This window comes from Passer domesticus, chromosome 4 (assembly GCF_036417665.1).
Source record: "Passer domesticus isolate bPasDom1 chromosome 4, bPasDom1.hap1, whole genome shotgun sequence".
NCBI classification, from domain to species: domain Eukaryota; kingdom Metazoa; phylum Chordata; class Aves; order Passeriformes; family Passeridae; genus Passer; species Passer domesticus.
The window spans coordinates 74,376,310-74,398,051 of NC_087477.1; the positions used below are offsets into that span (position 1 = coordinate 74,376,310).

Below are 21,742 nucleotides of genomic sequence, written 5' to 3' on the forward strand. Positions count from 1 at the left end.
TTCACTCTTTGTAATGTGACTGAAAGATATTTTTTCCTCAGCTACATTTCGTCTTTCCATCTTCTGTGAAGGATAAAGGATTCCCTTTGATCACTCCACATCAACCTTTTTCAACTCTGTGCTCACTTTTTTTACATTCAATACTTTGGTTTTGTCTGTTGTCTCCCATAGCAACAGTAGATTTCATTTCCTTAATGCTGAAATCAGTTAAAACTTTGAAGATCTGTAACTGCTGTGGTTAATGGGAAGTGCATGTCTCATCCTTTCCCTCCAGTCTGGATGTCATGCTGGATGGATAGCAAAGCTCCTTCAGTATTAATTTTTCCTTAGTAACAATACCTGTGTGATTTATATGGTAACACCTTCCTGCAAGACAAGTGACTTTAATCTCTTTGCAGTATGTGGCACAGAAAAATCCAACTTCCCACTTGACTGTCATACTAGTGAAATACATGGACATGTTCTTCATTTAATGAGTATTTTACAAGAAAACCTGCTGGCTGCCCTGGGCCGAGGCCACGGAGCAGAAAGATGTGAACGTGGGGGGTAACCTGGGGTGGGGAGTGACATTTACACCCAGCAGCTCATTAAGTTCCCTCCTCAGCTAATTTGCTGCCAATTGACTGGTTCCTCCTGTGCCCACTGAGGGTATTTTCCTGCACAGAGGGGGAACAAGCTGGATAATGTGGAGGTCAGCAGGGTTCAATGGACTGAGCACTCTGTGCATGTGTGAGTCAGGGACTCCTGCTCTGAGGACCAGCTCTGACACTCATCCTCCTTAAGGAGAAAGTCCAGCACTGCCGGAGCACTGAAACCACTCTGCTACACAGCTCCAGTGTGCTCCAGACAACCAGAGAGGGAAAGGGGCTCTACAGCCTGCCCTGAGCACATACAGGAGCAGGGGTAGGGATGGAAGGGGACAGGTGCCCATTCCTTTAGCTCCCCAGGAAGCAGCCTGTGTGTTGTGTTAGAGGAGGTGATCGCCAGAACCAAAAAACTTCCTTTTCCCATCTTCAGTAGTCTGACAGCCAGTTCTCTGGCTGCAGTGAGGTTTCCCAGCAGGAGAGGTTTGAGCAAAAAAAGGTGGAAAAGACTCTATAAATCCCAATGTTTTCTTTTATTTACTGTTCATTTTCAATGCAGAGCTACACTCTTCTGAGACAGAAATCCTACAAACTCCTGGGACAGCATCTGCAGACTCAAAATATGATCTATTCATTATAGAGATTTCAATGTTCTTTACCCCATATAAAAAGCCCAGGTATGTTCTATGACACTGCCCAGGAGATCGTGCTTAACACAAACAATTTCAATTTATTTTGAGCCAGTGCAGTTTGTCGAGACCTACTGTTATAAAGAAATAGCAAGCAGAGTTTTTTCAGTCTGTCTGGGTTTTTCTTCCTTTATGAAATATTTTGTGTGCTGATACAAAAGATACCTGGAGCAAAAAACACACATGGTTCTGTTGCACTAAAGATCCTCTGACAGGAGAGACTTTTTGAATCCTTTCACTGAAGCTGTGTTCCTGTTATAGTCCTTCTATGTGTCCATAACTCCTTTTAAGATGTTCTTTATTTTACAAGCAAACTGAAGTGAGCTGTAAGCTTCTAAAAACACAGGCAAGATCTTGCTCACGAGGATGGAAGTAATTTCCCACTTCATGTTCTGTATCAAACATAAGTCAACAGCTAATCACCAAAACAGTCTGCATGGTGTTTTTTTAGGTATTGCTATTAGCTCTAATCTTGCAGCAAGCTGGAAAGAATAGCGGGTGCTAAGAGACTTCTCACTGTGATTTTCAGGGCATAGCAACATGACATTTGTCAGTTCTGAAGAGAAATACATAGAAAGAGAGAAAAATTTAGTCTTGGTGTTAGGACTACTCTTGAAAAGCACTCACCTTAATAAATTGCACTGGACTGTATGTGAAGACATAAAAATGCAGTTAAGACAAATTTTGTAGACATAAATGCTGAAATGAAAGTAAAACCTTGCAGCAAAGCTGCATTCTCTCTGAATAATCTCCAGTACCTTTTTTGTGACACCAAAGAAAGTGTTCAGCTGGCACCATCTGCCCCATCTCTTTCACCAAGTTTTACTGAAACAGAGCCAAAGACTGCCTGTTAAATCCCTTCTTGAAGAGTGAGGAGAGCCAGGAAGTCATAAAGAGCATCATCTACATTTGATGGGGTGCACACTTTTATCCACTGCTCTGCCCTATCAAATCCATCTCTCGCCCCAGGGCCCCTGGTTCATCAGGAGCTCTAAGGACTCCTCTGACCACCCCTGGCTCTCCAAATCAGCTGCTCACCCACTGACTGCAGGTGCTCCTTCAAGAGTTTGTTTTCCAGTCTTACTCAAATATGAAACTGATCAGGCTTTCCTAGCTGTACAGCCCAATTTACACTTCCCATGTGGGGAAGTTCAGGGTTCTAAAGGATGTGCACTGGCAAGCACACAGCACTTGGCAGTGTTTAATTATTAAGATGCTTCAGTGCAACAAATATTAGCAATAACATCTTGTAACTTAATCAGCTTCTTATGTAAACACCATAGCAAGTGTTTATCAATGAGGAGCCATCTTACTGCACATGACACCATTTACTTGCATACTGATGAATACTTTAAGGGTGAAGTACTTTAGGGATGCAATTTTTAAGAAGTTTTAAGTCAGGTGAATTGAACCATGGAGTTGAATCAACCCAAGTCACAGAGCTGTAAGGTCGAATAGAACCCAAGCTGCACATGCTCCTTCTCAAATCACCACAGGTGCCTTGTGCAAGCCTTTGTCAACCCTTTGAGAACTTCAGTTACCTTCCTCTTTAATGCAATGTCTGAGTGCTTATGGTGCACACTCTCAAACTCCCCATGCAATTGCATAATTAAAACAATTAAAGTTCTTAATTTTTAGGCTTTCTTACTCTTACTTTATCCCACAATGAGATTCCTAGATCAGTGAACTCTTAAGAGCTCATTAATATCATTACAGCACATTCCTGAAGAGAGGAAAAGAGAAAATATATTTTTAAAAGTATAAAGAAGAAGGAAGAAGTGCTATTTCAGTACTTCAAGAGCCCTTTCCTAGGATTATTTTACTTACTGATTTTGCAGCTCTCACTACATGTGCTCTTGCTCTGGCAAGTCTTTCCCACATGCAGTGTAGGGGAGTTGCTCTTAACGTGCAGCAGAGCTCAAAAAAGCCTGTTTTGTCACTGGCAACTGCTGGGCCTGTGTTAGTATCTCACAGCTCCCCTGTCTTGCTGCTGAGGAGATGACAAGGTCTTACAGTGCTAAAACACAAAAACAATTCCTCCACCTTGGCATGCCCAAATAATGGAAGTTTGTTCCTGAGGGGGAGTAGTTCATTGCAGTTCTGTAAACAAAAGGAAAACTGAATTTAATTTTTTTTATTTAATCTCAGCGATGGAGAATCCTCCAAGCCATGGGGAGTGCGTTTTGATTTTTCAGAAGGGGCAACAGATACCCATAGTTTATGCTTTTGGATTATATTGTGGTATTATGCTTTGTACTATTATATTAAGTTTTCTCACCTGTGGAGAGAAAATGGATTGATGAAACGCTGACCATTGGTCTTGAAAAGTGCTTGAAAAATTATTTCACCTCCAAACAAAGGAGAAATAAATAGCTGTTGCAATCCATTATCCCCATGCAGAGTTTGTAATAAAAAATGTTTTCTCAGAAAATGCTGTGCATGTTTGGCAGATTTATATGCATTTATGTTGACAGGCTTCTTGAAATCCCCATGGAAAGAAAACATCATTTAAACCCACAGTTTAAGGCTGTGCATCTCTCAAAGGTTGCCTGACATTAAGAGGTTACCATGTTTCATTAAGACAAAATTTCAAAGGATGAAAGCAATGACTGTAATCAAACCAAACACCCAACTTAAAACATCAACTCATCCGCCTCCCACCTGAATTTTGTTTCCTAGGCTATTTCATCTGCGACTACAATGACATACATAAATAACCTGAGAGAACTCAAGGCTTGTTCAGCAGCATATTTCTAAGTAAACAACCTGCTGAGTAGAAAGTCCAGCTGCAGCGCTGTAGCACAGGAGATGTGGTCAGGTCCCTGCAGTGTGTGTGTAGCCCCAGTGCTGCAGGTCCTTGGCATATTTCACTGCAATTATTTAGGGGTGCGTTGCTGAAACCAGTGCAAGTGTGATTCCAGCTGGTTCCCAGGTGAGGAACAGGCTACAGGACTGGGATTCCCTGCAGCCATTTACCAGCTGAATGGTTTGGAGGCTCCTGCTTCCATCAACACTTGATTTACCTCCCAATCAAGTATGGGCTCCCTAGGGGCAGCTGGACCAGCTCACAGGCACCCATGAGAAAACCCCTGGCAGGACTTTGTATTTGCACCTCACAATGCACAAAGCTTTCTTCAGATAATGGGAACAATCTTGCATAAGAAAAACATATAATTTGATAAGCAAAAGCTTTCCGTGCATCTCAGAGCTCGATATTCCAGCTCCAAGTGAGCAGTTTCTACTTCTCTGTTTCTGCACATGCCTACTCTCCAAATCTGAAAGACCTCCTGTTATTTTCTTCTTCAAGAATTTTACAGATCTTACCAAAATTTTGTGAACAAAATTATGTTCCTGATATTTTTTCTCTAAATTTCATTTTTATTATCAAGTAGTAACATGAAGATGGATAAATAAAAGGAGCATACCTTTTTTTTTCTGTGTATTTTTTCACCACACAGTTATACTGGAAAAAGGAGGAATTATATAGAAATAGTTGTTTTCTCCAAAGGAAACATGAGGTGTTGTCACTGAAATGTTTCTTTCTGTATTAGAAAACTACAGTGGTCTAAGCCAAATGCTGAGTAGTACAAGTCTTACCAACAACAACCAAATAGATAACATTTATCCCAGTAAGACTCATTATTATTTGCATGTATAATAAAGAGATATTTCAGCATGACAGGCATTGGTCAACTGTTTTGTCTCTTTCCACAAGTACATACACCTGCTGGTTGTCTGAGAGAGTGCTGGGGCTAAGCCCTTGAGATAACCTATTTATTCACATCCCTAAATACAGAGATTTAAGTGCCTTAAAAGATTCTTCTCAGTTTGGAAGCAATGTCCCAGATGTCTGGGCTGATACAGAACTGTAAGGAATGAAATTCTCCCTCAGCCCACTATGATAAAGGAACAATATCAGCCCCACTTTACACTTAGATTTTGCTCTTCCCTCAGGTGTTATGTACTTCAAGAAGTTAATGGCTTTATTTACATCTGGGACACTCTCTCCACGTCCTTTCCTTCCCTGCTCAAAAACTTACCCAGTATCTGAAGCTGACATACTACCTGCAGAAAGTTCTTTGAGATTTTTTCATTATCTCAATTAGCATTTTGCATTTTTAAGCCTTTGATCCATGTGTAATTGGCATCTTGCCCTTTGTTCTCTTTGGTGGGGTGTGCTGACCTCTCCCGCTTTCTCCATCCACATAATGCCCTGGTAGTTTTTTTTCCTTTCTGTTTAACTTTTTGCTCTTCCAGGTTTCAATATTTCTTTATTTCAGCTCATTGTTCTCTGCTTGTCAGCAAGGCTTCTATTTTTTTCACACCTGGAGGCACACTAAAGGAAATCTGATTTGAAATGTCACCTATAATCTTGTTTTTCATTCCAGTAATTTTATGAATTCTTACAAAAATTTGGAAAGCCATGTTCTGCACTCAGTTTGGTAACATAAGTCCAATATTCCTCACAGCAGTAATTCCTGATTACAATGATATATACATAAAAAAACTCAAAAAACCACCAAACCAGACTCTCAAACTAAAAATGTGGTTTTTTTAGTATAACATTCTTGTTCCCTCAGAAAAAAAATTAAAAACACAAACAAACAACAAAAAAATTGTAAATTAAGGCTTTTTCTTTGTTTATGATATGGAAGACATATGCAAGAAATGCTAATAAGATAATGTAAGAATATGTCAGTATTTGTATTTTTATAGCAATGCCCAGGAAGTCCAGAAAAAATCATGGATCTGTTTTTGCTAAGAACACCAACAGGTACACATGCAGAAGAAGAGGTAGTTTCTAATCACAACATGGTTAGCAAAAGAAGGCAAGCTCAAAAAGAAATGTAAAATGAGTTGATCAAGAAGCCAAACAGGTCCCTTGAGTGGAACATGTTCTCTGAAAAGCCCATTCCTCATCTTTGCCAACTCAGATTTCACACAGAATCTGATTTAAGGTTCAAACCATATACACCAGGGGGAGTTTTTACAGTTTTCTCTCTTTTTCTACCACGATTTAGTGACTATTTCTCTTTGAGACTGAAACTCTTGCTGAGTAACTGTAGGAGCCATCAGGCCATGCTGCAATTTTAGTATCTGGAGAAGTCAGTTAGAGAAAAAAAAATCAGCCTTTTTAAAAATACATATGGTTTAGCACATTGATAATAAGAGCGGAAAAAAGAGAGAAGAGAAGAGAAGAGAAGAGAAGAGAAGAGAAGAGAGAGAAGAGAAGAGAAGAGAAGAGAAGAGAAGAGAAGAGAAGAGAAGAGAAGAGAAGAGAAGAGAAGAGAAGAGAAGAGAAGAGAAGAGAAGAGAAGAGAAGAGAAGAGAAGAGAAAGAGAAGAGAAGAGAAGAGAAGAGAAGAGAAAGGAGAAAGAAAAAGAAAGAAAAGAAAAAGAAAAGAAAAGAAAAGGAAAGAAAAGGAAAGAAAAGGAAAGAAAAGAAGAAAAGAAAAGAAAAGAAAAGAAAAGAAAAGAAAAGAAAAGAAAAGAAAAGAAAAGAAAAGAAAAGAAAAGAAAAGAAAAGAAAAGAAAAGAAAAGAAAAGAAAAGAAAAGAAAAGAAAAGAAAAGGAAAAGAAAAGGAAAGAAAAGGAAAGGAAAGAGAAAGGAAAGGAAAGGAAAGGAAAGGAAAGGAAAGGAAAGGAAAGGAAAGGAAAAGGAAAGGAAAGGAAAGGAAAGGAAAGGAAAGGAAAGGAAAGGAAAGGAAAGGAAAGGAAAGGAAAGGAAAGGAAAGGAAAGGAAAGGAAAGGAAGGAAAGGAAAGGAAAGGAAAGGAAAGGAAAGGAAAGGAAAGGAAAGGAAAGGAAAGGAAAGGAAAGGAAAGGAAAGGAAAGGAAAGGAAAGGAAAGAAAGAAAAGAAAAGAAAAGAAAAGAAAAGAAAAGAAAAGAAAAGAAAAGAAAAGAAAAGAAAAGAAAAGAAAAGAAAAGAAAAGAAAAGAAAAGAAAAGAGAAAAGGTAAAAGAAAGGCTTGGGATGGGGTAAAATATTCAAAATCCTTCTCTTCCGTGGGTTCCCATATTAGGATTAATATGAAGGAGTGTTCTAACACAATCTCATCAAATTAAAGAACACAGAAACAGGTACATTTTCAGAGAAGGGTTCCAGAAGGACAAAGCTCCTGCTCTTACAGAGCAGTCCCTGTTGCCACAAGTGCTGCTTGGTGAGGGTGTGCAGGCTGGGGATGCATTGAGAAGCTGGAATTTTATTCTCAATCCATGTGAATTGTATTGATTTGGACTAGAAAGGCTCTTCTTGCAGCTGCTTGTCCAAGATGATGTTCCTCTGTCACCTACAGTGTTTCTCCACATATACAGAGGCTCACAGAAGAAATGAGTCCAACAGCCTCTCAAAGCAAATATGACCCCAGACAAAACTTGCTGAAATGTTCCCTGACACAGTTGTAAATCAAACAAAGGGAGAAAAGGTGTAATTAATCTTAGAACTAGAACAGCTGCTTTCAAAAGACACAGAATTGTCCAGAATCTGGGATTTTAACTGTCTGGTGGAGAGCAGAGCCCTCAGTGTTAGGTTCATTTCATCACAAGGAGTTCTCAGCCAAACATTCACATATTCAGACTCATCCAGTCTATGCCACTGAAATCTGTACTTCAGTTATGAGGAAAAGAAAAATCAAGACAAGAAAGAAAGCTGGGTTTGAAACTCTCAGCAATGGCTTTGCAATTCATTTGGTGTTCTTCCTTGGAGTCCAAGCTCCTAACTCTTGTCTGTACATAATAATCTCAGCTTTCATTTGGGGAACAAAAAATAAGTTTCCAAGTTTCTGTGGCTTAGGAAGATAAGAGGAAATATGTACAGCCTAAGGGTTTCCAAATCAGAAAAACAAATTTTAAAAATCTCAGAGGTGATCTGTTTTAAAATCTCATGATTTAAAATCTGCTCTGGAACCACCTTTGGCCCCTGACTTAATTATTTTTGTAAGCATGGGGCTGTAAATACTTCATTTCCTGAACAGACTTTCAGCAGGAGCCCCACTTCTCCTCATCCAAAGGTTTTTCTGGTCATAAAACTTTTTACTAATTCCACTGTAAAAATGGCCTGTGCAATATTTTTAGGAGTGTTTTTTTAACATCTGCTTATTACAAGACAGTTTAATATACTGTTGAGGGAATATAAAATCACTGTAATTTATCACTGATGCAAAATAAGACTGTGAATAAAACACCTAAATGGGCTGTTTTATTCTTTTTCCTGTTCTCAGTGAATATTTGGTTTTGAAAAACAGAAATCATAATTTTAATGCAAATTAAGTTACCTTATTCCCTCTCCATCACCACACAATCAAATAAAGTGGCAAGGGAAATTACTGCAATTCCCTGAACTTGTTTTGTTATGCACAGAAACTTCTGAATACATATCATGTGAGGCAGTAATTAAGTTCCTAACTTATTTACTTCTTCTATTGGGGCTGCTTCATCTGAGCCACAGTCTTTTGGCAGGAAATCCAAATATTCATCTATTATGAAATGCAGAATATCCTGAGCTGTTTTATCTGCTCACAGTTTAATTTAGATATTAACCATAAACACACCTGGGATTAGACAATGGCTATGCACTGCCTGGAAATAAAGAGGCTATAGAAATCCCTGTGAAAAATGTGGCATGAAAACATAAGTGTTGTTGATGAAGAACACAAAACAGAGCTTATTTCCAGAGGGATTTGAGGTATAAGGAATGTGAAAGAAGCAGAGGCTGGAGAACTGCCTTTGCTTTATACAGGTCCCAAACAGGGATTCAAGACAGTGAGTGGTTTTTGCAATTCCACAGGCTCTCAGCATCTCCTGAAAGGCTTTAAGATGAATATTTCCAAGCAAGAGAGAGAATAAGAGATCTGGCTGAGGGTTATTGTTTTGACCAGCCATGTAGCAAGAGGGGGAATAGCAGCAAAGGATAAGAATCAGAAGTCACCACGTCACCGCCTCCCACCTGTGTACTGAGACCAGATTCTCTCAGAGGACATGCAATATTAAAACTTTTACAACAATCAGACCAGAAATGTAAGGCCATCAAGTTTCACTGGAGGAATGATACTTTAATAGAAAGGGCTTGTATTTTTTCTCAATTGTCGTGCTGTTCTGCCTACTTTTTTTGAATGCATGGGCTGATTTTAAGCAGAGGTTCTGCCTGCAGGCCATGCACAGACATTCAATACTCTTCCAGAATAAAAAAAAAATTGCAAAAGTGATTTCAGATGTGAAAGCCTTTAATTGTGTGTTCCATCACTACCTACAGTTCCTTTCTACTGCAACTTGCAACTTATTAGCTGGTTCAAAATTTCCACTCAAGAAGGAAGTAAAATTTATTCTAAATATAGGCAGCTATAATAACTATTTTATAACCCTGTCATGATTTTACAGACTTGTTCAGCCATATCTCCTTTACTTGTATTAGTTCAAAGGGCTATAGTTTCATTTTAGCTTATTATTGTTACATTCATTGTTTTCTTTTGTGCTTATATTTGTGCCTGGGATTCATTGAGGTATCTAACAGAGACTAAAAAAATCATATTTAAATACTCACTGATACATAAAATTTTATTAACAACAAAATATGAAGTGATTAAATGTTATATGATTACAATAATATTAAAAACAAAATGTATTACTTAGAAGTTTATTTAGTTACTTTGTTTCCATTACACATGTTCCAGACAATTTTATTAAGAAATTCCCTTGTTCCTTCATTGTTTAGCTCTAATTGCCAAATGTCTGTTACTGCTAAATTTTTAGATTGATGTTATGAAAATAAAGAATTCTCAGGCTAAAGTCCAGTCGTATCAGTAAAAACACCATCAGGAAATGGAAGCAAAGACTCTGAAACGGGAGACAGCACCATGGACATGAGGTTGGCAGAATTCAGTCCAAGCTGTGGACTTTGGCCAGTTACAGAAGATGTTCTGCTAGATGAGATTTTCCAAACAAACAGGAGCTGCAGTGAGTGTGGCAGCCAAGCTGGCTCTGGGCTGGGGGCACCAGCCCTGGGAGAAGAGCTGAGGAAATGCACTTTGCAGCCCCAGAAGTGACAGCCTCAGAGGGCCAGACAGCAGCCAGGAGCAAAAGGAGACAGAGAAAGAGCCAGGGCTGGGGGCAAGGCCACCACAGTGTTCAGAGTGGCACAGAGCAGTGACAAAGTCTGAGCTTCAGTGGGGCTCCCAACCCGAGGACAGGAGCGTGGCTGAGCTCCCAGGTGAGAGCAGCCCCAGAGCCACAGGCACATTGAGAGCAGAGAGGTTCAGGCTGGAGACAAGGAGAAAGCTTTTCCCTGGGAGGGCTGTCAGACAGTGAGACAGATTGCCCAGAGAGCCAGTCCCTGTCCTGTGCAGCTTTCCAAAGTCAGGATAAATTCCTGAACATCCTGGTATAACCACACAGCTGACCCAGATTGGAAGTGAAGGTATCTTCCATTCTGATTTCTAATTAAATCCTATATTTCTGTAAAATTTAAGTGACAATTTAACTTCATGTCAGTTGTCATATTTATTTCAAACATGAGTGAAAAAATATGTATCAGTGTCATTTTACTCACACCACTCAAGAAACTGAGAGTTTAATATTGATTTACTTGTTTTATGTAATTTCTACAGACAAGAGACGGTACAAAGACGAGTACAGACCTGAATTGTATCTTAATATTCATTTTTCTTGCCTTGTATAACCTGTACATGATACAGTGTTTTTATCTCTCTGTCTTCATGTTTCAAATGGATTTATCCTGTAGCACTTCAACATCTTTTGCTTGTCTTTTGTACTCTCCATAGACTACTGTTGTTTAAAAACTTAATACCTATCTATCAGATGCTTCAAAATATCGTGTATTTCCCTGACAAGCCTGTCATTTTTCCCTTGGTGAGACAAGTGTTACAATGGCTATTTAATTACAATAGAAGGTAACTGATCAACTTCTTTGCATTTATCAGAATGAAAACGTTTCTATTAATTTGCTGCTTTGTGCTTTGGCATTGCCACTGATGTGTGCAAAGAGCTCTGATGAGAACACAAAGGAACCTGCTACTTCAGTGGATGAGGGAATGCCATCAGGGAAAGGGAAATATGCTGCATGCCCGTGGGTTTTGCTTTTTGCTAAAGCAGAGTGTGCACTTCTCGCCCAGCAATATTTTATTGTTAATGTTGCTGTTTAATTCCAGATGTGCTCAAATAGATCACTGCACCAATTCTTGTGGTTCTTCTGATATCCTCTAATAGGTATCACACTGAACTGCTTTAAACACTTTGACAACAGCTGGCTAGAAATGTGTGTCATTTAAGCCCTTTTCTATTCAATCTCTTCCATTTCCCAGGTGACAGTGTTGAATTCTTGTAACCATAAACCTGTACCACATGAGTACAAACCTCCCCATCCTATTCCTGCCTCACCCTCATCCTTTAACATCCAGATACCTGATACCAATTTAGAAATCCATTTAACACTTGTCCAGCACACTAATAAATGCTGAGGGAAAAAATGGGAACCCATTAATAAGGCAGGTGGAAGAGGATCCCTCTATGCATTTCTGGCAATAAAATACAACCAATAACTGCAGTGCAGACTGCACATACCATAAATAAGCACACTAGATTCATTATGCAGGTTATCAGCCTCTGATCCTGGCTGCACCTCTAATTTCATATATGGGGAAATAAATCTATATATTGCCAAATGCTAAATATAGGCTTCTATATCTCATGATCTAGGTATCTGAAACGTGAATTACACAGAACATTGGCTAGTTTATCTGCATCTGTTTTTCTTAATATTTTTCTGTAAAATAGAACTGTTTGGAAAATAACATTAAGATCATCAATCCAACCCCAAATCCAGCACTGCTGAGTCCTCCACTAAACCAAGTCCCTAAGTGCCACATTTACACACCTGTTAAATTCCTCCATGGATGGTGATAATGACTATTCCTGAATGAGTGCAGGGCTTCATCCTCCTCAGATTGCATCCTGTTCGTTCTTACATCAAGATCTGCTTAAACACTCATCCATTCATCCAGAGAATCTGCAAAGTGAGCAAGCATCACTTCCATGCCATGACTCACTCCATTAATAAAAGCACCTACAGCACCACAGCCAGGAGAGACCTCAGAAGGTCCCTCATGACACAGCTGTGCATCACTCAGTGCACAACCCATACCTGCCTCTCTGAAGCCTCCAGTTAGTTTTGAAGCCCTTAGAGGTCTTCTCATTAAAATTTTATATTTCACAGAGGAAATAAGAAGCCTGAGTTTTGAAAATGGGGTGGGAGAAAAATTTGGAATGAAATTTGAAATTTAGAAATATGAAAGTCAAGTAAAATTACTTAACAGTCATGCAGTAGGATCTCACGTATACAAATAATTATAGATATTGGTTATAAAGCCCTAAACTCTTCATTCAGTAAATAAGAACTGGTTTTTTCAACCTCAAAGGCAAGTTTTTAAAAATAGCTAGTTATTAAAAATTAATTCAGGTGCACTTATGAATAAGAAACCACTTACCTTCTTTGTGATTCTGTTCAGAATAAGCAGAACTATTATCATATTTTATCATTAAGATATCATGATATTTGGAAATAAAATCTGCTTAGTGGGAAATGAGGCTTTCATATAAAGGAAAGGCTTATTTAAAGTTCATTACATCCATAGAAGGCTATCTAAAATGCCCAGGTTCAGGCACTCTGAAATGACAGGGGTCATCTTCAGAGGAACTACTGTTGCTAGGAGACACAAGCATCAAAGTACCACGAATTTGTAATTTACCCTTATTTGTCAAGGGATGTTGATGATAAATGTACTCCCCAGAATGCACAAGGCTTTAATGAGGCCTGCATCATTTTGCATGAAAAAGGGGGACCACAAACTCACCTTGCTGTGTTCTAAGCACTCCCCAAATCCTTGGATCCACAGGAAAACAGGAGTTGCATATTTCCTAGTCTTGGAGTAGAAGTGTTTTGCCATATCCCTTTCCCCTGTCATCCCACTCCATTAAGAACTCCCAAAGGCAACTGGCCCTAATGGGCAAGATAAAGAGAGTCAGCATTTCAACATCTGTGATTTAAAAGGTTGCCCAGTGAAGGAAGAGCAAGGGAAGTTTGGGGTGAGCAGCTTATAAGGTAAAATTAAATTTGAAAATACCTCAGACTGGATGAGAGGGTCCAGTCTTTCATATGTGGTAGAGGAGATGTTTGGGGATTTTTCCTGGATGCAGCTATGGATCACCATAGCTCCAGATGCACAGAAGCACCAGCTGGATTAAAAAAACCTGTTTGTTTCTGTTGACCCAGGAATCTGGTATTAGAAAACAACCACCTTTTGACTGGAGCAAATGTCACACCTGTCTTCAAAATGAGCAAGAAGAGGACCCAGGAAAACTGCTGGGCAGTCAGCCTCACCTCCATCCCTGGAAAGGTGATGGAAGATAACATTCTGGTGGTCATCAAACAGCAAGTAAAAGAAAATAAGGTCTTTGGGAGTAGTCAGCAAGGGGGAATCATACTTGGCCAATCTGACAGCCTTCTGTGATGGCATGGCAGAATGAAAGAAGAGCAGTGGTTGTTGTTTACCTTGACTTCAGTGAGGGTTTGGACATGGTCTCCTTCCAATCCTAACCCTGGGATTCTGTGGTTCTCTAAGCAGTGCACACCACTGCAATACTTTCATTCCATCTAAGGTGCAGTCTCAGGGAACTGCCAGCCTCATAATGAACAAATACTTCCAGAAATTATTTTGAAGAAGTGAAATGAAAGTCCTGAAGGCAGTCTGCCCTTAACATTGAAATAGCTGCAGAGGCTCGTGGGCACCTTGACTGCAAGATTATTGAGATGGTTCCAGCTCAAATGAGCTAATACAAAGTGGGAAATAATGGAAAAAAGACATCCTCATAAGGACAGGTTATTCGTGACTCTCTGTACCTTTAGATAGACCAGGCTCAGGAAATTTCTAACTACAGTGTGAATGAAAAGAAAAAAAATAGGAAAAAGGAAAAAAAAATAGGAAAAAGAAAAAGGGGGGGGGGCAGAAAATGTTGCAACTGTGACAGAATAACAGCTGAGACACTGCTAAACCGAGACCCTGCTCTACTGAGACACTGATGACCTGACACTGAAATAGATGGTTACAGGAGGACTTTCAGGATCCAAAGAAAAACAGGGCAGAAGGAAAGATGGGAAAATGCCCAGACAAAGGCATACACAGCTGCACAGATAACTACTAATTTGAACTGACCTACCTGGATGGGAGACAGGTGTTTCTTTATTTACATGGTCTGGTTACCATTCTCTACCAAAATGACTTGAAGAATTTCACTACATGTGTATTTTCCTTGATTAGCAACAGGTCTGAATATGTAATTACTTTAACATCAAGTCAAATTTTGATTATTCCAAGCCAGCTCCCTTTCAGGGCAGCAAAATAGATTCTATAAATGATTTATTCATATGATAGGGAAGGTGTACTTCTTCCATATCTATATGAATTATTTGGGATTTGAACTAGCTGATCTTTAAGGTTATATCCAACTTCAAAATGAAGTGAAAAATCTATATACAATAAGGACTCTTAACAGTCTGTAGCCCTGAATCCACCAAAAGCTTGATTCAAAGCTATTGCTTGCATAGTTTCTGTAGTGTAATCATTCTTTGCTCTTTCAGTGATACCTCTGAGTCTCCAGTGAGTGCACAATGCAGCACTTTCATTCCCTGTAATAAGACTTGCAAGATGATAGATTCCTGAACTGGGCATTTGTGTGATCCTCCTGTATCATACAGTCAAGAACTTCCTCCCCAGGTAACACACCACTGCCTATCCCTTGAGATGGAGAATTAAGGGTCTTGCCTTCCATCTCAATTTTAACCCATCCCTGGCTCACCAGCTCCAGACAGCTGTCCAGATCAGGAATGTTCTGCTCCTGGTCTTGTCTCTGCCCTCCCGTGGCTGTGGTCTGCAGAACACAGTGTTTCAGCAGCAGGATAACAAGCCCTTGTTTCCAGGAGATGGTATCCATACCTCAGATTTGCAGAAGCCTACCTAGTCAAGCATGTGCCAAACTACATTTAACAGTGCCAGAGCCATAAAGGAGTCGAATGCTATTCCAGTCACACACTCTGTCAAGATGAAAATACATTTGAGTGATCTACTGGTGTTTGGCTCCCCATGCACACCCCAATTTTTTTGTCCCTCGCTGTCATTCACATCTTGGCTCATTTGCATCTTGAACATAATTATATTCAGAGCAAGACCACAGGGCATGAACTCATTCCATATTTACCTCCTAGTCCCAGAAAGGTTATCAGTTCCCATAGTGAGAGCAGAATTGCCACTTCATCACCTCTGTGTCAGGTGTCTTTTGACCTCATAGTAACTCTACAGGGACTTGGGGTCTTGTCAGCATGAGATTCTCTGTACAGCTTACCTGTAATTATGAATCCATTTACTTAATACAGTTCTTGACATGCATTTTTTAATTTATAAATGTTTTAAAGATAATTACTTAGTTTCATTAAAAGTAAATCTGAAATGGGAATACACTGCTACAATGGCCATATTTCACTTTAATAGAAAGAGATATTGACATATTTTAGATGCAAACAAACCAGGGAGATATAGTGAGTATGGCCACTTAGGCAGATTGAAAGATGATTGAATAATGGCCACATTACTGTGAGAAAAAGTGGCTTTCCTCTTGAAAAATAATTATGTTTTCCTGTCTAGCTGCAGCAAAGTAGGTGGGAAGCTTAGATTGTTTTGTTCCATCATAAGATGACAAGAGTATGGATGTAGATCTGTACATTTAATTTAGATTCACTTTTTAATAGAAAAGTGCTATTTTGAAACAAAGCCAAAGTTAACTCCAAATTCACTGAGATGTTGTATTCAGATATTTGAATATTTTCCTCCATTCTTTGCAGCCTCAACTTTTACAACTTTGTAAACTGAAAACAGTTTAGTTCTTCTCCCATAACTCCATTTTTAATTGAATGTATTTCACCCACAAAATAATATCACTCTGGCTTCATTGGGAATATAAATAAATAATTTAAAATTAATATGTTCAAAAACAATAATTTCCATCAGTTATACAACCATCCTGCATTTTGCTCTGAAAAACATCAGCCATTAGTCTCCAAGGATATGGCATCAAATGACCAGGCTCTTTGATTTCTCTTGAGAAATCAGAAAGTGATAATATTGGTCTATTCTCCTTGAGCAATAGACCAATTTACTCTCCAGGAGTAAAGTTATTATCTGTGTTCACCCTTCTGTTGCCATCATTTTTCCATCATACACGTTTCCTTTCCAAGCACCTTAGAAAGGGAATATTTTATCTTGAGGTTTCTTTTTTTCTACACCTTGAGCAATTGCTAAGTTTATGGAAAGATTATGGCAGTACCTGAGAAACCAGCCCTTCTTTCTCCTGGCTTGAAAATCTGGTATCCCACCTTACAGTGTCTTATTGGGGCCTGTCTTCTTTCCTGTTTGTCAGCTCTGGGACCAGAGGACTGCAGGTTAAAATCCAGGTAGCTTAGCTCTGTAATAGCTCTATGGAAAGAGACATTAAACCAGAAATTACAAAATAAAACCACCAATTCAGGCAATGAACACACTGCCACTCTGCTGTGCCAGTGCTATATTAATGATGCAGCATCTCACCATTGCACCAGAAGTTCCTCAGTTTGAATGGGGTTAAAGGTGAATCAATTAGTTTAGATATAGAGGAGTTAGAAATTAGTTCAAAAGATTCTCTCAGACCAACATACCTGAAAATACTGTAAAATATTTTTTCCAAAAACTGCTCCAAGCAGAATGTGAACTTTGTATAATGATGATGATAGATGTTTTTCCTTTACAGTCTGATTTCCCAAACCAAAACTCACTTGAAATGCCATAGAGTATCTGAAATGTCTAGGTTTAATATCAAGAGAAAATGAGATCTGAGAAGTCACTGGGGGCATAGAGCTCTGGCAGTGCACTGTCCCCTAGAATATATTATTTTAAATTATCAGACAAGCCTTTGCCACTTCAGAATTGAATGCCCAGTTAGCAGGGATGTAAACAAAGGGAGCTGGCTAAAAACCAGGCTATTGCACAGAAGCTGAGCATCACTGGGGCAAGCTGCCTTTCTGCCCTCCCCACGGGAGGAATCCATCCACCTACTGATGCTTCTGGCTCTGCACAGCAGCAGAGGCAATGACACATCTGCAAGCAGCACCCCAGTAAACTCTGCTGGGTTACACAGCAGAGCTTTGATCCTCCTCCACAGGACCCATGGAGGTGTAAAGCCTGGTCCAGGACGTACTTGGAAAGGAAAGAAGAAACATGCAAGAAAAAAAAAAAAACATGCAAGAAAAAAAAAAATCTGACCTTTCCAAAACTGGGTATTTCTGAACAACAGCCCCAAAAAGTGAGACACATCTCTTATTCTGAGTCTTCCAACTATCATGTCAAAAGCCAACAGCAAACCTCCTGACCAATACATCCCCTAAGCACAGAAGCTGGAATTTCTCAGTTTAAGATGACCATGACAGAACTTGTCAAACAGATGTTGAAGGTGGCAGATATCTTAAAGGGAAAAAAATATGAATATAACAATAAAACAGAATGAAAAAAATGCACACATTGGGAAAATTAAACTTTTAGAAGTGGTTGGAATTCTGGAATGTTCTATATTTCTATGTTTTTCTGTGCCATCTTGAAATTCTTTTAATGTCTTTATTTAAATCAAACCAGTAATTTCCTTTAAAGATATCAGTCAGACAGTAAAGGCTATTTTCTGTGTATACTCCATGTATAAAAAACTCCTTCATATTTCAGTATTATTGGCTTAATAAAATAAATTAATCAATTACAAATTTCTTATAAAACTGACAGTGAAAGCACTGAAGTCATAGTTTGTAGAGTTTGGAGATATCTCTGACCCTTCTGAATTGAATGGGGCAGCAAAAGTGGAGTAAGATTGGGGAACATCTCATGTCTTGCAGAGATGATTTTTAATTGTAGATTTTTAAATAAAGAGTTGACAAAGAAAACCAGACTTCTTTCATATTAGTCAAAACAGAAGAAACTGAAAACACTGAATACAAAACCACAGCTACAGTCTCTGCTAATAAGGCACTGCCTATGAAAGATCCATAGTTTTCAAGACTTACAGCAACATAGGGGAAAGGTTATCTTGAAACAAAATAGTTTCCACATCCCTCTCCACACAGCTTCAGGAAGGTTGCCAGGATGCTCATATGTTATAGAGTAGTAAAATTCTTTCTGAAGGAGGAAATGCTTCTGTTTTCAGAATGTATTAGACCTAAAGACCAGGAAAAAATTAAACTGTTACATCTCCATGGACACAAGAATGGAAGGAGATCACATCATTAAATATTTGTTTACTTTTTAAGTTGTTTGTCAGGTATGAAATCAGTGACACTCATTAAAAAAAATGAACTGAATGCATTTAGACAACCACATCTTAATCTCCTAGAAAAAGAAATTATAGGAAATCATATGCATGACTTATAGATAGCAGCTTTGCATTATGGTATATCAGATATTCAGCAACATCACTGCTGCCTGCCATAATCATTTTCTGCATATAAGTCCCACATGACCATCAGGAATGATCCTCCAGTGACAGAATGCTATTGCCCTATTTTGCAAAAATAGCTTAATATTTTTGAGCAGTAATTCCAAAAAACACATTACCAAAATACTGTGGCTGTACATGGTGGGTTATGTAATACCTGCATTTCAGAGTTACCAGAGGGTTTTGTTCTTGGAAGACAATGCCAAAGAGATGATTTTGTTATTCATTCATGGTGCACTGTCTACAATATAAGTAAGGTGAACACCAGTGTTAGGGAAATAATATTCTGTTGCTTATCAGAGGGAAGGCCTCCTTGTCTTAGGGGAAATTAGAACTGTTTAATCTTTTGCAGTCCTCATTTGAACACAATTTTGGCTTCAGACCTTTCTGACTGCACAAACACTAATCCACATGAGCATGTGAATCACCAATTTCTACACATGAAGCAATACCTCAACATAGCAATTATTCTGGCAATTCAGTCATTACAAAAATTGTACATTCATATATGTAAACCAATAGATATGAAATGTAAGCTAACATTTTGAAGCTCACTTCTACATTACACAACTCCAAACCAGGGTGCCCAGATTATCCCCTCAGCACTCCTGATGCTGTGGGTCTCCAGACAATTTGGAAATGCAGACCTCAGTTTTTCACCTTCAAATATGCAGCCAAAGTTTGTGGAATAAGTAGCAACAATTTGTTCTCCAGTGAGTTTCAGACACAAGGTCAGATCTCAAGAACTGATAACTCCTCAAGCTGAGTCATACATTTCTAGCACTTCCTCAGCTGATGGTTACACAAGAGAACAGATTTTTGCACTTGTTCAGCTCTCCAGTTCAGCACATCAACTGTTCTGACGATGGTACAATCCTGTAGTGACTGTATTTGAAATAAATAAATAAGTTCTTTATCCACCAATAAATCATTTGAAGAATACAATGTAAAACAAGTCTCAGCTGGCCTCTCCTACATCTTACAGGATTGTCTGTGAATGGGCACATCAAAGCAATGACCCAAAGCAGTTAATCATTAATGTCATTGATTTGCCAGAACACAGTGCACCTGCCAAGCTACACTGCTCATTTCAGTCTTAATGTCTTGAGAGAAAAAGCCTTGTGCCCTGTCAGAGGCAGATAGATATTCTTACATATCCAACCCTATCAACTGCTTTGATGTGCATTACTGATCCAAAGCCTGAAAGATGTAATACAGCAACACTTACTGCATGGTATCTGAAAGAGAAATCATTCACACTTGATTATTGTGCTCAAAAGCCCACAGGTTTAGAGGATGATCCTAGCTGTGTTGTAAATTAAACAGCTGCTGTGATCTGATTGAAAAGGCTCAAGTGATTTAACCAATCACTAAAGCTGTTTATTAGAATTACAAAACAACAAAGGAGATCTTTGGTTGATAACACACCATCATATTTTAAAATATTCAGCATGGCCAAGAGGCCAGGACCCTGTGTGTGCTGTCCCTCTCCTGAGCTGTCAGGCATACACACTGTTGATGTTGTAGAACACCTATTCAGAAAACATCTAATTTGTTTGTATCAGCCATGAAGATCCCCTCTTGTTTCACAAATTAGTTTTTCAGTTCAGTCAAATAAAGACCATTTGTGAAATGTTCGTTTAAAAGAACAATATTCCTCTACCCATCACAGTGACAAGTAGAGGAATTAGGAATGAGCCAGAGATTACTTGGTAAAACATTCCCAATTTGTGAAGCCCTGCCAAGATACTTCAAATTTGGTTTACTTCTCGCTTATAAAATGTGCTCATTTAACACTTTTCTTCATTTTTCAGCATAATTTATTACACTGTTCACATTTGAACTAATACATACAATATTTTACAGGTTTTTATTCTTCCTACAAGGCACAAGAACTGCTTTTTCTATCACTTCCTCATAGATGACTCTTCTGGTAGCTAAAGAGAAACTCCTGATTTTTGTCCAGCAATATAAAAAAAAGTCAGAATCAGACACATCTTTTCCTCAGCATTATTAGATTTATTATCTCCTTGGTTTTATAAATATTTCTACTGGGCTTATATCCATTATTGCCTTACATCTATTATTTCTACAATATCATCTTTGAAAGAAGACAAATAGAAAGGAATTCAGCAATGTCCTGTTTGGCCATTCACATAAAGCTTTAATAACTTTTCCAGGTTTTTGCTTAAAAATTCCATTAAAAGCATAACTTCTTGGATGCAGGCTTCTTCTAGAAAACAAAGTTAAAGTTTATTACAACATGAAATAAATATGTAATTTCTGCTGTTATTCAGGGAACATAAAATATTAAAAATGTTTTTTCCACTCTAAGTTGTAAGGCATTTTGCTAATCTGCTGCAATTTTGTAGTAATTTAAAAAGGTCACAGACCTCCTTATAAACTTGATAACACAGTGCACTGCAACCCTTCCACCAACCAATGCAATGCTGTGCTCCCTGAAGTCAAGTGGATCAATGCCTGGTTCTACAAAACATGTGGGGCCTCCATAATGAGCAGTAGTTTTCTTTATCATTTTGGTTTTCTTATTTCCTGCTCCATTTTAATGGCACAGCCAGGGAGATATTGTCTGTGCAGAATCTCTAACACTAAATAGAAAGAATTTGTCATTTCAGTTAACAGTTGTGCCTTGTTATTTCTGTGCTTAGGGAGAAACAACAACTTCTCCATATGGCCAAAGCAGCTCTTTAAGAGAGATTTCCTAAGGAGAGAGCTTTGTCTTTCTTACTGGGATTGCATTGCCCATGAGTTTTGTTTTGCCTTCTGGTTTCATGCCAAGAATTTTAAAGCCAGAGTGAAACATCACAAAGGAAAACCAAAAAAGTGTACTAACACACCTTCCACTGTAAAATAGAGGTATTTTGATTAAATAATAAGGT

The 21,742-nt window shown here is 38.6% G+C and overlaps 2 long non-coding RNA genes across 3 annotated transcripts in view; both read right to left on the reverse strand.

The window, feature by feature from the left end:
• Window positions 1–13,774, reverse strand: part of LOC135299573 (uncharacterized) — an 87,477-nt gene extending 73,703 nt beyond the window's left edge. The window contains exons 1-4 of the long non-coding RNA XR_010361534.1: window positions 13,136–13,774; window positions 12,160–12,291; window positions 5,457–5,609; window positions 3,101–3,373 (exon numbers count right to left, since the gene is read on the reverse strand). This is a non-coding gene — a long non-coding RNA (uncharacterized LOC135299573). The remainder of the gene's footprint in view (window positions 1–3,100; window positions 3,374–5,456; window positions 5,610–12,159; window positions 12,292–13,135) is intronic.
• A 1,175-nt stretch (window positions 13,775–14,949) lies between these two features.
• Window positions 14,950–21,742, reverse strand: part of LOC135299574 (uncharacterized) — a 35,183-nt gene continuing 28,390 nt past the window's right edge. The window contains exons 6-8 of one of the 2 annotated variants that reach the window (XR_010361542.1): window positions 18,415–18,566; window positions 16,659–16,807; window positions 14,950–15,680 (exon numbers count right to left, since the gene is read on the reverse strand). This is a non-coding gene — a long non-coding RNA (uncharacterized LOC135299574). Of the gene's footprint in view, window positions 15,681–16,658; window positions 16,808–17,725; window positions 17,828–18,414; window positions 18,567–21,742 lie in introns of those variants that run through there. The other variant, XR_010361543.1, reaches the window with a different exon arrangement.